Below are 6,542 nucleotides of genomic sequence, written 5' to 3' on the forward strand. Positions count from 1 at the left end.
TGTTTGCGTTAAATAAAGGCAACAGTAGTATACTTCTGTTCAAAATTCATAAATCAATAGAGAAAAAACAAATGCAGATTACAAACATAAACTGAGGGAAACGTATCAAATATAAGAGAACTACGACACAACAGAGACACAACACCGAAACGTAACACACACAGAAAGGAACTATATAAATGTAACAATGACCATTTTCCTGACTTGGTACAGGGCATTTTATGAAAAACTGGTGGGTTGAACCTGGTTTTGAGGCAAGCCAAACCTCCCGCTTTAATGGCAATGTTAATAATAACATCAAAATGACAACATTACACCACAGGGTTACAAAACATAAAGAGATTAATAGGAGAAAATATAGGACGTTAAGTTTTTTGTAGCACTTAAGTGTTCCTGTTGTTCCTGTGTTTCCCCCTTATAACTGATGTGTTTCCCTATGTTTTAATTTGTAAACCAGATATGTTTTCTGTCCATCGATAAATGATTTTAACACAGGTATACTGCTGTTGGACTTTATGCACTTAATTTTCAATTTCACTGGTATTAATCACATGTCAAAACTTGGTCAAATATGTGTGATTAAATGACAAGACATGTTCAATATCTCCATATGTAAAATCAATGAAGTTGAGAAGTTTGTACATTAAAAAACCTATCAATACAATAACAGGTCGACAGGTAAAGAAACGTATCAGTTCACAATTGAATATCTACTTCTTTTTACAAAATCAAACTGTACAAAGTTGATGTCGATTATTTGTATAGTGTTTGCATAACCATATAGTTTAAATAATAGAGTTCGAAAGTTTGTACAACGAAAAAGTGTAAAAATACACCGGGAGCTAAACACTGAGAGGTACACTGATTGTAATTAAAAAGGGAAAATATTGTAGTCTATGGAGGCCTTTTTTTCATTGTATGTTCAAAGTCAGCAATCTTGTCAGTGCTTTTCATTCAAGTGAGAGATTGGCTAGTTATAAAGCCAGGTTCGATCCACCGTTTTCGACATGGGAAAATGCTTGTACCAAGTAATGAATATAGTAGTTGTTACCCATTAGTTTGATGTGTATGAGCTTTTGGTGTTGACATTTTATAAGAACTTCCGGTTGAAAATCCTCGGAACACGGTCATTTGTAATTTTCCTTTTGTATCGTGTTTTTTTAAACATGGACGTTGGATGTTGATGATAAATAAATAATGGTATCAGTTCGATTACTATAAAGACTTATGACTTGTTATATTGCATTGCCATTGGTGGCGAGGGGTCCGTGTTGTAATAGAGCTTCCTAGTTCCTTGTTTTGTGAGTATAATGTATCATGTACTTTACATAAAGAAGTATCCTTTAATACACATAGTTTATTTCTGTGGTACATTTGCCTGACAGGAAAACATTTGTAGTTTTTTTTTTTTTAAATCTTTGAATTTTTCGAAAAATTAAGGATTTTCTTATACCAGGAATAGATTATATTAGTCGTATTTCGCACAACTTTTTGGAATTTTGGCTCTTCAGTGCTCTTCACTATTGTACCTGTTTGGATTTTTAGCTATTTTGATCTGAGCGTCACTGATGAGTCTTATGCAGACGAATCACGCATCTGGCGTATTGAATTATAATCCTGGTATATTTGATAACTATTTTAAAAATACAGAGACAGTAAATAACAATTAAACGTGCCCAGACCAACATTTCTGTCTTAATGATTTTATTTGAAATTATCATTGAATGTGGACGTCACTTCTCGATGTTTTCTTGTCCAAATGTCTCTAAACAGACTTAGCCTTTTTAGTATTTGTAACCTGGAAAAAAAGAATAAACATTCATATAAAAAAAGTGTAAAACAAACAAGACTATTTTTAAAGAGTATGGTTAAATTTGTTTTCATTATGTGTTTGTTATTTTTAATTTTGCTTTTTCTGTTTTAATTGTTTTGAGATGTTTCTGTGTATTTAAAATCCAGATATTCGTTAATGATAAAAGCAAAATATTTACTTTTGGCAAGAATGGAAAGTTAAAATTTTTTTTTTCAATTTGATAAATACAATTTCATTTTGTGAATTGTATGAATCTCAGAACAGAAATATCTTTATATGTAGTTGCTATTTATTTAGACAATTTCAATTCTGCGTGCATTACCGAATGCTTTGTAAATGCACATGATCATTGCAAATGAAATTTAATCAATTTGATCAGTAGACTGCGGAAAGAATAGTTTATACTTGGCTCAATCATTAATGAAATGCTAGTAGTGAAATAATAATTCGCTGTACGCAGCCAGTATGGTTCAATTTTGTCAAAATAAGCTAAAAACATGATTATGAATTATTTACTTGCGAGAATAAAGTTTCAGGATTAAAATGGATTATTCCAAAATCATAACTAGAAATTCCAACCATTACATTTGATAATTCCAAGATTGAAGTTGGCTATTCAAAGATTTAAGCTGATAATTTCAAGATAAAAGTCGACACATTTAGAAAAAAAAGTATGGCCCTTGTATGCTTTCCTACTTTAACAAAGTCAAAATATGTTAGTTCGTTTGCATGACGGAGCCTACTTTTCAAAAATTCTGGCAATATTTAACCACGAAGTAAACTAATTGTATCACTTTAGATAACGAACTCATAATGATGTACAACATATGAAAATTATTGTATTTGATTCATATTTTTCTAAACATATACTAGTAGTTGCATTACTTAACCACATTTAATTAGTTTTCATGAAAACTGATAGACAACCATAAATGTTTTTGCCAATATGTTACTGATTTTTCGATTACAAATGTTATAAATATACAAGTACTTGTACTTTACGTCAATATTTTCAGTTAAAACTAATTTTGAAAAGTTACAATACTAACTGAGTAAAAGAGAAAAGCATGAAAGCATAAAAGAGTCATAAATCAAAAAAAACGAACGTAAAATGTGAATAATTTATGCAAGTTTTGTATATAAAGTTAATTCAACATAATAACATATTAATATTCTAATTTTCTTTTACATTTTTATTCGTACATAAACCAAATTACTTGTTAAAAAAGCACTAAATGGAAACGCGTGAAAAAGTAACACAAGTTTTAAAAAACGTTTCCATTTGGAGGTAAGGACATCTAGGAGAATTATCTTTTTAAAATTCAGCTAAACGTTTTAAATTAAATACTTCTAGAAACGAGAAACCGAGCTCCCCATAGATAAAGATTATTGTGTGTCAAACTGCAGTGTATCCAATGAAATATTTTCTATGAACTGTGTGGTACAAATAATTTGAAATGTCAATAAATCAAAGTAATTATTTTGTCAAAATTTAATGGAAATTAAACGAGCCACATTTATTTTCGTCAAAGCGCTGGGTACATCCCCTTAAACACTTGCTAATAAACGAACAAAGGATGTGATGTATTCAATCTTTCATCAAACAACCTCCCTCTACAAACCAAATTCAAAATGTCGTTGTTTAAAAAAGAAAATCATAGTGACTTGGAGGGTATGCCACAATTATTATTGTCATCAAATCAACACGACCCAACGCACTGTTTTGCAAAAGGTCGAAGACACTACGTCTGTGAAAATTTTAAAAGATTTTTGAATTATATAGATAAATCATTAGATCATTGAATATATGTTGAAAAATCTAATAATCTAAAAAAAATACTTTTATGTATTGGCCGACAATCTCAGTGCAACATACATGAATATTCAAAAGCTTAAGAGACTCAGATAAGATTAATCTAATTATATATGTTGTGTACAAGTTATCATTTTGTACAAATTATAATTTGTACCAAAAAAATGTACAAATTATAATTTGTATTTTGACTTTGTACAAATTATGATTTGTACAAAAAGTGCTTGTACAAATTACAATTTGTACAAAATAAGCCTCAATTTCACTTATAACTTGTACAATAATTTATCATATGGATATTGTGATAAAAAAGTGTTGATAGAACCCACTATAAAAAAATTCAATGCTATTTTCAAAGTCATTGATTCATTTATATTGCCTTGAGGTTACAAATTGAACTCATTTTCACTGGTCTTTCACATGGTTATTAACAAAAGTAAAAGTTAAGAGGTTAAAAAAAATGGCAAGTATTGTTGATCAACAGGATAAATTCTATCAAGAATTTAGGCAATTTCCTGAGAATTACACATTTAAGCACAACCATCTTTATACTAGGGACAAATTGAATGAGTTAATTTCTAAAGTTAATCGCCTTATCATGCTCTATTTAGTTCTGACCCAAATATAAGTTTATCTTCATCTTCTTTGCCGAAGGAACTTTTGCTTAATCTGAGGAAGATTTGGAGAAAGTGTTTAAAGAGATTTCAGAGGAGAACAGTGACATTGGGATTGATGGCAGGGATGAAAACACAGATGCTGAATCGGTAGAATCAGAAAGAAAACTTAATGATTCTGGATCAACTATTGAAGTTGTATCAGAGGAAGTCGAAACCCCAATCATTTGTGCAAAAAAAAAATGCGCATTGTCTGGCCAACAAATCTAAACAGATGTCCTGACAAGAAATACAAAACAGAAACTGAGTGAGTTATCTGTTGGAGACAATGTGATTATCCCAATACCACAATATGACCGAGCACCGACCGAACCAAAGGAATATAAAAGGTGGTGTTGTAGAAGTAATATGTTAACTATCGTGTAGAGACAATACCTGGTAAGTTATCAGGAGTCTAATGCAGAACACAACTAGAATTAATTTGTGACTCTTCTTTGTCCGTTTCACAAATTCCAGATTTACAACTCTCCATATGGGAAGCTGTGAATTTTTTTCAAAAACTGGTGGATAGGGTTTATAATCTCTCTTGCAAATGTAAAGGCGGTTGTAAAATTTTGGAGTGTAAATGCAAAAAGGACAATGTATTGTGTAATTAAAGTGTCACGATTCGCTTATCTGCTCTAACAAATAAGAGCACTATATATCATTGAATTGTATTGTAAATAGAGTTACCAGTGTGTTTCATATTGATTCGTAATCAAAATTAATTTTTTTTTAACGTTTGATTTGAAATTTATTATATGTAAAATATTGTACAAGTTATAAGTGAAATTAAGCCTTATTTTGTACAAATTATAATGTGTACAGACACTTTTTGTACAAATTATAATTTGTACAAAGTCAAAATACAAATCATAATTTGTACAATTATTTTGTACAAATTATAATTTGTACAAAATGATAACTTGTACACAACATATATAACTAAATTCTTCCTTTATTTGTTAACAATCTTATCAGTTATCGTACTTATTCAATTGACTTTGAGAAAAATCTTATTTAAAATTTATATTTGCTGCAACTATCTAGTGCCATCTTTCGTAATGATAAAAGGTTTATTTGCTGGATATTCTTTCTGGAACTGTGAAGATATGACTAAAGCTATATTTGTTTTTCTTGGCAATATTTATGAATGGTTCGTCATCACACTCAATCGAAAGCATTCCTATGAACAACAGTTGCACGCTCCTTTAACATCCGACTTGCTGCTGTATTGTTATGAATACCAGTTTTAGGCCACACCCAGCAAAGATTCATACAAATTTAATCAAATTGATAAATGTAATAAGACTGACTGTTTCTTTGTTGCGATTGCTGATTTAATTTATCAAGGATTCCCTTATTATAATGCAAAAACTAACTTTTCTAAGAGAACTTGCATTTAATAGAATCAAAAGTAAGAGCAATAATTGTTTTTTTCTAATTTCTATGTTTAAACATTTCTGTTTAAAATTGGAAAAATAAAAAATAAACGACGGAAGATAATATATTTGCTCCCTATTAAGCACAGGTCACACCATAACGGAAAGCATGAACAGACGACTAACGGATAACTTTTTTTTCAATCCGTTCATGTCCGTTAGACGTCCGTTCTTATCTGTTAGACGTCCGTCCATACCCGTTGCATGTCCGTTTAGCGTACGTTTTATCAATCGACTTCCGTTCTGTCCGGTGGATAATATTTAGTATGTTCAACACTTTGAAAGGACGTCCAACGGATGAAATGTCCGTTGGACGTCCAGTAGGCGTCCGTTTTGTACTGTACTCGTCCGTTTCGTTTCCGTTTTGTATCTGAAGTACTGACTTCTACCGGACGTATAACGGATAAAACGGACAATGAACGGATGTGAAACGGATAAATCGATCTTAGAGTCAGGGAACGTCTTCACAATCAAGCAGCTCTTATTTAGACCAGACACTGTCCTTTGGCGGCATTTTGAAGAACAAACCAAATCCAGTTACACAGAAACATTTTGAACATTTATGCGATTGACATGTATTATTAGTGTCGACTATAATTTTTCCGCATATCTTGTTCATCCGTTTAATCCGGTACGCTTCCGTTAGGTGTCCGTTTTATGTGGTACTAGTCCGTTGGATGTACGTTCGACATCCGTTTTGTACGGTACGTTTCCGTTTCTCGTACGTTGCATATCTGGTGTTTCTTTGTTGAGCTTTCTGACATATATGCTTTTCGTTACTTGTTCTGTCACAAATCAGGGTAATGATTTTTGTTTAAATT

Source organism: Mytilus trossulus, chromosome 2 (assembly GCF_036588685.1).
Source record: "Mytilus trossulus isolate FHL-02 chromosome 2, PNRI_Mtr1.1.1.hap1, whole genome shotgun sequence".
Taxonomy (NCBI): Eukaryota; Metazoa; Mollusca; class Bivalvia; order Mytilida; family Mytilidae; genus Mytilus; species Mytilus trossulus.